Source organism: Schistocerca piceifrons, chromosome 1, assembly GCF_021461385.2.
Source record: "Schistocerca piceifrons isolate TAMUIC-IGC-003096 chromosome 1, iqSchPice1.1, whole genome shotgun sequence".
Taxonomy (NCBI): domain Eukaryota; kingdom Metazoa; phylum Arthropoda; class Insecta; order Orthoptera; family Acrididae; genus Schistocerca; species Schistocerca piceifrons.
Window position 1 is genome coordinate 1,170,712,075 of NC_060138.1, and position 12,263 is coordinate 1,170,724,337.

The 12,263-nt window shown below is 42.5% G+C and overlaps 1 pseudogene; it reads left to right on the forward strand.

Moving 5' to 3' along the window:
• The first annotated feature begins 7,721 nt into the window (after positions 1-7,721).
• Positions 7,722-7,839, forward strand: LOC124726378 (annotated as a pseudogene).
• The last annotated feature ends 4,424 nt before the right edge of the window (positions 7,840-12,263 follow it).

The window sequence follows — 12,263 nt, forward strand, 5'->3', positions numbered from 1 at the left end:
TTCCACTTCGCTGGCAACGGGTTCTACACAACGCTCGTGATTACTTTGAAGGACAGTAACAGGTGCAAACATGCAATTCTTTTATATCGGTTGTGAATAAATAGTTGTCACTATTTGAGTTCCAACCCTCGCAAATACTTTCAGAAAAGACTTCCTAACACTTAAATTTATAAACGATGCTACCAAATTTCTTTTCTTCAGAAACGCAATTCTTGTAATTGCCAGTCTACATTTTATATCCTCTCTACTTCGGTCATCGTCAGTTATTTTACTGTCCAAATATCAAAACTCATCTACTGCTTTAAGTGTCTCGTTTCCTAATCTAATTCCCTAAGCATCATCTGATTCAATTAAACTAGAACTACTTAAACCTAACTAACCTAAGGACATCACACACATCCATGCCCGAGGCAGGATTCGAACCTGCGACCGTAGCGGTCGCGCGGTTCCAGACTGAAGCGCCTAGAACCACTCGGCCACCAACGGCCGGCAGGCAAATCTCAAAGCTTTTACTTCTTCTTCCTAAATTAAAAAAAAATACAAAACAAAAAAAAAACCTACACGAAATTTTTCTTTGGTTTCCTCTACTCCTTCTTCAGGGTACAGATTGAACAACATGGGAGATACGCAACAACCCTGTCTCGTTCCCGTCTCAACCACTGCCTCCCGTTCATACCCTTCAACTCTTATAACTGCCATCTCACTTCTGTACAAGTTGTAAATAGCCCTTCGCTTCCTGTATTTTACCCCTGCTACCTTCAGAATTTCATAGAGAGTACTCTATTCAACAATGTCAGGTTCGAATCCTGCCTCGGGCATAGATGTGTGTGATGTCCTTAGGTTTAAGTAGTTCTACGTTCTAGTGGACTGATGACCTTAGATGGTAAGTCCCATAGTGCTCAGAGCCATAGCCCCCAAATCCTTCTTTGTCCCTTCCTCATACACTCCTTTGAAAGGGCACAGTACCGCCCAACATTGAAGATACGTACAACATTCTTCGTTATTCTTGTCAGAACAACATATTTTTTGTGGGTAATAACTCAATTTCACTTAATACACCGAAGCCGGATATCAGTGTAGGAAAGAATGACAATTTATTTATTTAATCGATCACATGTGCACTCCCACAAAATAAATCCCTACATCCAATTTGGTGAGATCTGCGAAATGAACGACTGTATGGGCGTCTGCTAACCGCAGATAGTGAATGTGCAATATATGATCATCTTTGATACGGTCCTTTGGTAGAACCAAAGAGATGAAATTTACCTGAGTTTTGAGCGCCTGAAATGTGGCTGGCCAATACGGTAGCTTGGTGCTCCCCCCACCTCGTCAGAGGTGCGAGATGACCTGAAGAACGGTCATGTTTTCAGCACTCTGGCGCTGGATCTTGTGTTGGTAACACTTGTCTTAGGCGTGCTCCGTAAAGGCAAAAGAGTGGAGAAAATGGTATGCACGTGAAATACTTAAGAGTAGTTTGGAATAATTATTTCTCTCTTTCAGGAACTTTTGGGGGGAGAATTAAATGACAGGCATGTAATATTAAGGGGATTGTAGTAATCTTCGGAAGTGACCAACGGTCACAGTGAAACCACGTATAGCAATAAGCTGAAATACTTGCGAGTGCTAGTACTAAGTTGGAATACTTGCGAGTGCTAGTACTAAGCTGAAACACTTCCGAGTGCTAAAGTTAAGCTGAATTACTGGCGTGTGTACTATAAGTTGGAAATAGTTAAGAAATGGCGTGTGCAGGATTTGAAATTAGAGACGGGTACTTCCACGTGGTGAGTACTGTGTGAGTCTCAATCTGTGTATGAGACAAAGGATAAAGAGAAGTACTCGTCCATGGTATCAGTTGAGGACTCGCATGTGTGACGAGTATGTTCATAATATTACTTTGCGTGTTATGTTTCCGTGTGACGCTGGATTCAAACTCTAATACTCTGAGAGAGAAGCAAGGTGAGTCAGCCGTCTATCCAGCAACGCCACTTGGCTTGCATTGCACAGGAAGACGTGCATATATCCTCCAGAGTTCGTAGTAGGAAAGAAAAGTTACGAAGTGGGGCAGTGTCGTGTGAAACTGGGATGAATACTAATTGAAGTGGGAAAGCTGAAAGTGAAGTGATTATAACGTTGTGACTATTCTTTGTGATGAATGTTGCCAGTGTGATGTATTTCATGTAATTTAAGTATGTGTGGTTTGCATGGGAGAGTAGCAAGATAGGTTCAGAGGCAGTGGGTTATGCATGTTCCTTTTTGTACCGCTCGGTCTGGAGTAAACTTTCGTGATGATGGGTGTGAGAGTCGAAGTGTGAGATATAGCAAAAGATCCACCATCCTATCCAGAAAGTGTACTGTAGCGTTAAATAATTACGAGACCATAAGATAGAGAATCACCAATGTAAAGCCATGCCCACTGGGCGGAGTTTCTCATGTGAAATTGTTGTATAAAATGTAATGGTGTGTTTAGGTTATCTTTGAACCATAATAGAATTTATCGGAATAAAAAAGATAGTGAAAAGAAAAATATTGGTGGCAATGTTCTTCAAATAGTGTGTAGTCATGATACACAGAATTTATAACGTGTGCGCCATTCATATTCAGTGCGATGGCCACGTGTTGGTCAAAGCCGTTGGGTAAGAAAGAAAATGTGGTATTGCCAGAGCGTAGTGAACAATCAGAGTTGTGTAAATTACTAATATTCAGATGTGCGCTATCCGTTTCCGTTGTGTAATATTCAAACAGGAGAATAATTTGTAGCTTAATTGTGGGTACTAGAGCTCATAATCAGTCATTGATGTTACACGAGAAATAACAACAAATCCACTCGCTTGGCAGACCATTCACCTTGCAGGCCTGACTGGTTGATGCCACAGTATGAGCAAGGCATGTGGATGCCTCTCACCTTACCGAGCCGAGAAAGGGACCGTTCCAACACAACTACGTACTATTTCCGGTCCCTATTCCCAGCACAAATTAACGTGTCCACAGTATAACTGGCCAACATCAGCCCCCAAGTTCTCACAAAGACACCATCTCCTCCTACTGCTGAGCAAATTAATCACAGCAGTTGTTTATCATTTGTCTGTGGTCAATGGAAACCAGTCACGACTTGCTGAAACAACATTCAGTCCTATAGTCGCAGAACGACTGTAGTGGACTCTAATGAACGCGGTCTTACTGTACCGCAGATGTGCTCCACTGTTCTTCATCTAAGGACCCAAAAGCCTCACTTGGAAATAGAAAATACCAATTTCTTCACTAGAAGGGAGCGAAAAACTGAGAAGAATCATGATGGAGAAGATTTTCACTTTAGATTGGAGCTTCTCAGACTCCATGGTGTCCAACGCAACGCAGTATGCTGTCTATTAATAGTCGATTGTAACTGGTTCAAAATGGTTCAAATGGCTCTGAGCACTATGGGACTTAACTTCTAAGGTCATCAGTCCCCTAGAACTTAGAACTACTTAAACTATTAGTAACTTTACAGACAATATTAATAGTAACCTCAGACTTTCCCCAGATTATGCAGTTACGTAACTAACCTATGGACATCACACACATCCATGCCCGAGGCAGGATTCGAACCTGCGACCGTAGCGGTCACGCGGTTCCGAACTGTAGCGCCTTTAACCGCTTGGCCACCCCGGCCGGCGATTGTAACTGGAAATTTGATTGTTGCGGGAGGTATACCATAGTCCCCTCGTCAAATATTTACCCTTTAACCACATAACGCAAAAATATAGCATTAAAACCGCATATTATTTAGCTTTAATTATACCAGTCAGCTTCAAAAAATAGATGGAATGAAAATAACGCAATAAATCCATCAGCATGTGACATAATAAACAACAGGAATTGCTCCAATTTTATGGTATTAAAAATCTCAGTTGTGAAATATTGCCCCCTCTTGCATAGATTTCTGCATTCACGAACTCTGTCAGATACACTGCACTCGATTGATGGCCTATGTCTTCTATTACACCTGTCCAATAATGATATCATCGACAGATGAAGAAGTAACTTCATTTGTGCCCCTGGGAAATCTTTTGGGACTCTATCTCCTCATGTTGTGTATTAGTAACTTTACAGACAATATTAATAGTAACCTCAGACTTTCCCCAGATTATGCAGTTACGTAACTACAATGGAGCAACATCAAATAACAGCTGCATAAATATTCAGTCGACCCTTTACAGAATTTCAAAGTGGTGAAAAGGTTGGCCACTTGCTTTAAATGTTCGAAAATATAAAACTGTGCACTTCAGGAAACTAAAAAACGTAGTTTCCTGTTATACAACTATTCCACAATACAGCATGTGGAACTAAACAGTACAATGTAATGTCGTTTTCGTAACGTTTTGTAACGACGCTAATTTTGCATGAAGAGACATTTCCAGATGGCTCCATGCCGTGGTTGTATTGTGCAGAAACACATTGAGCTTGGCGCCACAGACAGGGGCAGATGTCCAGGTATATGGCCCAGCACCGAAAAGTCGCTGACAGCTCATTGTAGGCCTTGTTAGCGAGCAAGCCGCGAAAAGAATTCTAAACATTCTGCAAATGTTCGTGGGACAGGAAAACTGGCACCCAGATATGAGACTCTGTTTAAAAACGTGTTTTGTCTATGCGATTTTATGGCCGTTCCCTGCAAACTTTGAAATGGATGCAACAGGGGAGATAACAAGCTGTTTATGGAGGGCTGTGCTTCCACCCTGTATTGTGTTAGCAAAACACATGGCAAACATGTGGGAAAGAGGCCACGAAGCTGATTTTTTTCCATTTTCTGCCAATTAACTTTAAGTCTCTGATTGGTCAAATCGGTTTGCAGTGCAAAGACCATTCACTGAGCTTAGAATGCCGGGCTCCAGCTCATGATTGGCTTGTGCGAAATTGGGGGAAATCAAAAAAGAGAAATGTGCTTTTGGAACAGAGCTGAAGATGCAACACATGGAAAGGGAGATCGTCACTCTCTTGTACAAGTCTCTTGTACTGGCGCTTCGCTAATAAAGAACTGCAGGTCTCTGCCTAAATGGTGAGACTTGTGTCCATTACTAGGGCGCGACTAAGAGCCTGTGCCAGTCACCTTATGAAGCATCAGAGGTACTGCTTATATCATCACGGTCACAACGAGTGACACGTGGGTGCACTTATTTGTCTTGAGTCGGCCGTCTAAACATTTGACGTATTCCGACATGCACAGTCGTGGCACAGTGTCAAATTGGTTTGGCAGACCAGCAAACGGGTCCACCTGCACACTGGAATCCGTCGGGGTTTCAGAGGCTCTTAGGGAAGTACCTGCATTCTGAATTAACCGAACGCGAGACCTCGTACTTGCATTTTTCGGGAACGTGCATTTAATAACAGATTTCCGCCATCCATGACTTCAGTCGCCGAACGCATCGTAGTGTGCCGGCTTGACTAGTAGGATAGTAAAGTATTCGCTGCTGCGACGTAGGGCTATAATATCTATTTCTCAGCACCCTGTTCTTTCGAACCATATTTTTCCTTTTTTTGTATGGTAGAATATAGTTGCTTCGTGGTGGCGCAGTTTGATGCCATAACCTGGATTCACGTGAATGTACGCAGAAAAGGGAAGCGTGGGTGGTGACAGGTTTGTATGACACATGTGAAAGTGCCACAGAGATGCCAAAGAAACTGAATTGGCTAACACATGAAGACAGACGCAAGCTGCCCCGAGAAAGCCTAGTTACTAAGTTTCAAAACAAACTGTAATTGATGAATCTAGAAATTTACAACAACCATCTATATTTTGCTCTCATAGGGATCGGGAGTATAGGATTAGTTTATTTTGAAGACAATGCCAGTACCAGTTGCTCGTTTCTATTTAGTTTTAAAAACTACGACCGGTTTCGTTCCTCAAAGCTATTAACCAGTGGTTATATGTCAGATGCCCCCTGAGAGGCGTGAGAGAATCCCACTGTCTCTCAGGGAGTGGAACTGTCATTTTCTCAAAAAAAAAAAAAAAAAAAAAAAAAAAAAAAAAAAAAAAAAAAAAAAAAACTACAGTTGTGGAACATACAATAACAAGCTCCATATCCTGAACAAGAAACTGAACAAAACAAAAAAAGGATTCAGTTAATTACAGCATGCGATATTGCAGTGCCAGAGTGGCAGTGTTCTGATTCACGATGCAATGTCCCTTTGGATATGTATGCATGAAATGTTGGTATATATCCACCGACACTGGGCAAGCAACTGTCCCACCTGTACGGGAATATACATAATAGATGTACGAGTACATGTTTGGACGTATGGTTGACGACATATGGAAGTTTGGGGTCTGGCTGCAAGTCGTACATGCATAGTCAAATATTGATCGGACTCTGTGAAACAAATTTATGTCAACATGGTTACATTCTTTCCAGCAACGCTGCAGTGATGCTCTCGGGTTCTTGTCCTTTATTTCGAGCGTCCTTTTTAGAAACACCGCCGCACATTTCGTTTTGACTTCCACCAAGCCCAGTCCTCCTCCTTCCACCGGTAGCGAGCATGTTCCCTACGCAACTCTGAATATTTATCTGCACCACACGCGGTAGTTCGTAGTACCCGTTATTGTCGTGGCTGTTTCCGCAGGTATGCTGAGTGTCTGTGCCAGGTAAAAACCGTTCGACGGGATCATTGTACTCATAAGTTCTGCTCTTTGATGGAGGGATAATTTCCTAGTTGCGTTTATTCTTGTGAGGCCCTGTATGGTACGTAGCACGTTTCTCCAGTTGTATATTGCTATTCTCAGGGGGGGGGGGGGGGGAAGACTGTATGAAGATGCCGAGTACTTTGTGGGTCTCGACTACTCCATACTACTGGCTTGCTGCATTTAGTTGGTGATTGCCAATTGGCAGTAGCGCTGTTTTCGTTTTGTTTATCTTCGCGCGTGACGCTTCTTCAAAGTTCTTCAACCTTTCTTCTACTGTTGTTACGTCTTCTTGTTGTTTGATGAAGAGTCCCATGTCACCCATGTAGGCTATGCAGGCCGCTGTTTTGTCTCCCACAGAGTAGCCTGCCATACTATAGGAGAACATCCTCAGTAGTGTGTCTAGTTCTACAGCGAAGAGGGGTATTGACAGGGAGCAGGCCGCCCCCGGTAGCTGATTGGTCAGCGCGACAGAATGTCAGTCCTACGGTCCGGTTTCGACTCCCGGCTGGGTCGGAGATTTTTCTCCGCTCAGGGACTGGGTGTTATGCTGTACTAATCATCATCATTTCATCCCCACCGACGCGCAAGTCGCCGAAGTGGTGTCAAATCGAAAGGCTTGCACCCGGCGAACGGTCTATCCGATGGGAGGCTCTAGTCACACGACATTTACATTTTATAGGGGGCAGCCTTTACTCACTCATATGTTTAATGTTATATATTTGGATATCCAGCCGTTGTAGATGTTTTGGATTTGGCATTCTTTAGTAGTTTATCGACAATGCTTTTACATTTCAATCCTAAACCTAGTCTGGTTAATGTCTTCATCAAGTGACTGTGATCGATGCTGTCGAAAGCCTTATGAAAGTCCATAGGCATGGTGGCTGCTGGCTTTCTAGTAGCCGCTGCAAGTGCTATCCGGTCTTATGTACAGGTGGCTTTAAAGATGTTTTCATCCAGTAATTGTGGTCGATTCTATCGAAAGCCTTATGAAAGCCTACAGATATTACGGCTGCTGGATTTCTAGCAGTCGTTGCATCTGTTGTCACGCTTCTATACGTGCAGGTGCAACGGCCTTGCCGCAGTGGATACACCGGTTCCAGTCAGATCACCGAAGTCAAGCACTGTCGGGCGTGGCCGGCACTTGGATGGGTGACCATCCGGGTCGCCATGTGCTGTTGCCATTTTTCGGGGTGCACTCAGCCTCGTGATGCCAATTGAGGAGCTACTCGACCGACTAGTAGCGGCTCCGGTCACAGAAAACCATCATAACGACCGGGAGAGCGGTGTGCTGACCCCACGCCCCTCCTATCCTCATCCTCAACTGAGGATGACTCGGCGGTCGGATGGTCCCGATGGGCCACTTGTGGCCTGAAGACGGAGTGATACGTGCAGGTGGCGTTAAAGATGGTGCTAAATGGCATAACACAAGTCTGCCACGGGCTTCACACTTTCGTCACGGCAGTTTTTGTATTATTTACAAAACATTTGGTTGCTAACTTATAACAGGCATTGAGGAGTGCGACTGGAAGGAAGGCGCCTACTTAATTGTTTCCCCTTGCCAACTGTACTGGTCGTTTTCGCGGGCATTCGTTCCTCATATAGTCCGTGGCGTTGCAAACAGAACACGTCTGAGGCTGTCCTGTGTGTTTCTTTAAATCCACTTTTACATTGCGAACACCTGGTATGAACTTGAGCAGTTGTCTCTGATACCTAATACATTTCCGTACAGTCTGCAGCGTGTTGCGATTTCTTCGACAGGGACCTCGAACGGAAGATAGTAGACCTTTATATTCCTGATCCCAATCCAGAATGCTTAATCGTGAAGTCACCTGTTGATCTCTCTCTATGATTACATTACCGGATGACCTAGTTTCCTTTTTGAAACTGTATTGCTTACAATTCTAGCGTCTATGACTTTAAATGAAGTTAAAAGATGGACAGCCAAATTCTGAGATACATCCAATACATGAAAAATAATTAAATTTTTCTGAAAAATAATTAAATTAACATTATTTACGTTACATTCATGTTTGAACACGTATTGTCTTTATAATTGTACGAAAATATTTTATTTATGGGATTAAAACTGTGAGAAATTTTGAGATTATCTGTATTGTAAGGTAAATTTATGAATTGTATGGAGTAATTCAGTACGAAACGAAATATGAGCTACACTATTTAACACGTTAAAGGAACTTTACAAAAAAGACAACACACACACACACACACACACACACACACACACACACAGGCCGGCCGAAGTGGCCGTGCGGTTAAAGGCGCTGCAGTCTGGAACCGCAAGACCGCTACGGTCGCAGGTTCGAATCCTGCCTCGGGCATGGATGTTTGTGATGTCCTTAGGTTAGTTAGGTTTAACTAGTTCTAAGTTCTAGGGGACTAATGACCTCAGCAGTTGAGTCCCATAGTGCTCAGAGCCATTTTTTGAACACACACACACACACACACACACATACACACGCACACACACACACACACACACACACACACATACACACACACACACACACACACACACACACACACACACATACAAACATGATAAATGAATACACTACACTCTTCAAAGGCTCAACATTTTACACACTAAAGGAACACCACGTAAAAGACAACATAAACAGCGAAGAAGAAAGATAAAATGTGTACAAAATTCAAATTTGGCGCCAATCTCACTGGTGAACAAATGAACACTGACTGGGCTGGGAAACACAACAACCGCTATTACATTGTGTTTTGGTGGAGTGCAAAGTGCTTTTTTACGACCAAATTTCTGAAAGTATGTGTTATACTTAGATGTGGTTCACAACACCTCATCAGGATGCTGAGAAAAAAGGGCTTGCCACACGACAAAGTAGGTAAAAACGAATATATACGCGAAATATCGCGACAAACTAAATTAACTTTATAGCATAAAGTGTTAGGTTAACTCCCAACAAAATTTCTCATCAACATTGTTTGGTTGCAGATGACAAGCTACCAGTACGAAAATTTACGCAAGTGGTCCTGAAGAACCGTGCAAACCTAATAAAGGTGTTAACTAACAGGAACAAATAGTTGTTTGAACCTAATATTTCCGTAGTTTTGTAATCGTTCAGTAAAATGTTCACATGATAGATTAAATAAAACATAAACCCACTGATGATGGCACAGAAGTGCTGAAATATGTTTGGAAACTTTGAAAACCCTGCGTTTTGCATAACTGGCGGACCTTACATGCAACAAAAGATGAACTATTGACTAGTTCCAGTAAGCATTTCAGATGGGTTCAGGCCCTACTGTATGCTGTGCACACCAAAGACGTTCCAGAAACCACCTGAAGAACGAGACATGCACACAGGACCTGCACTTATGTCCAAGCATGCGTTTCTCTCTCAATCATGGAAGTGGACGTTTTTCAAAACTTCGCATTAATTAAATTTTTTCAGGGAAATCTTCCTCCGTGACTGTTCGGTACCGTACCAGAGCAACAGCTGATACGACTCATTATTTCTGTATTTGTACTCATCTGCCCTAGCATCCCACAATCTTGGCAATGATTTATACATTTCGATGCACTCCAATAAAACGCTTTTCCGTTTTGTTCTGAACTCAGTACAACGACAATAACGAACAGCGAACACGAAGATGGCTAATGACTCTAGTACAAGCGACACTGGCGAGTATATTTCAATACTGCCCACGGAGACACGGTATTTCAAGCAGCCCAGTATGCTGCGAAAGCTGTGAAGTGCACGATATTATTGCGCAATCTCTCAATCTAACCCTCACCCGTTCAACATAACTACACATTCGGAAATATTAAGCAATAATACAGTTACAATGCAATGAACACCCTTAGCTGCTTACATACGTCAACGGGGACAGATGAAAATGTGTGCCCCGACCGGGACTCGAACCCGGAAGAAGAAGATGGTCATGTCCGAAAGAACAGATATATGTGTATATATATATATATATATATATATATATATATATATATATATATATATATATATATATATATAGTTAAGGCCCACCTGCCACTTGACCGTCTTCTTCTTCTGTGCGAATGCACAAACAGTGCCTGAACTCTTACGGGATCGGCAACGCGCCGCGAGTAATGAGTATAATGGGCGGGGGCACTACGAAATTAGTGCGGGACAATACGTTGAGAATGTGGGTTTCGCAGGAGGCGTGCCAGAGATAAATCCCAGCAGTCGCACTATCCTCTGTGTCCTCGGTGGCTCAGATGGTTAGAGCGTCTGCCATGTAAGCAGGAGATCCCGGGTTCGAGTCTCGGTCGGGGCCCACATTTTCATATGTCCCCGTTGACGTATGTCAACGCCTGTAGCAGCTAAGGGTGTTCATTTCATTGTACTTTCATTCTAATGAGCTGCATGGTCACCGATGGCATCTTAGTATATATACAGTAATATAGACCATCTAAGGGCCGCTTTAGAGAGGACCTCCTATCCAGTTCTCTACTTGCCTGACGCTGCTGTGTGCCCGGTTGTCGAACATTAGGCGCGGCTGCGAGTCAGATTGAGCAACGAGAAAATAGATCTACAAGTGAAAACGGAAATATAACCAACTAACCACAGCTAAAGTATTTCTATCTTCGGTAGCATAGATGACAATAATTCCCTTGTTTGCCTCCTATCGATACTCCATTCAATGTTCACAAATGCGAGACCTAACAGCAGTGATGGCGAAAACTGTGGCACAGCAGAACAGAATTCGTGCTCTCCAAACATCGTATTCTAGAAGTAAAACTTCGAAGTACTCGAGCGCTGCTACGCGAAATTATTTTAGAATATCTGTCATCTTATTACCACACCGATACATAACTGAATAACTTTATGAGGACCATAGCTTAGAAGCTTCAAACAGTTCACGTAAAGTTTGAGTAGTTTCTTTAAAAGCCATCACAGCCTAAGGCAGAAAAAAACTTCTCATTGGCTGATATGTGTTTCTTGTTTGACACAACGATTTATGATACATTACTGGAACGATATGACTGACATGAAGAGAGGATTGTTTTGCGTTTTAAATTAAAAATGATGTGAAACGCGCTGCTGTAAAGTGAGGACATCTATTGCAAACGATACTGTGCTTTTTCAGTAATGAACGTGGCAATTAACTACGCAGCATATAAACACAAATATTGTAATCACCGTACATTAATAAGAGAGTTCGATGTTCATGAACTAAATCTGTAGCTTCTAAATTCGCTTAAAATGATTTTAAAAAGCACAATTTTCCTTTTTTTTACGCATCACATTAAAAAGATTCAAAATATGCAATTGAGGCTCTGAGAATCATAAGGGCCTAAGGCACAAGGTAATCAGTTTTGAGACTGTTGCTCGTGTGCTTGCGGTCCGACATATAGTGATCTATCTTGATCTGTACTGTATGCCGACAATGTGTATGTGAACATTCGCAATAAGCTGTCTCGGGGCTTGTCCTACATTTACCCCCATATTGGATCAAAGCACAATTTTATTGCTCCGCGCTGCGCAGTTGTAAACTAGGATTGCCAACATAATTTAGTGTCTACATCACGTACATGGTAGCACTTTGTAATCGAAGGTAGATTAGAAATACCGTT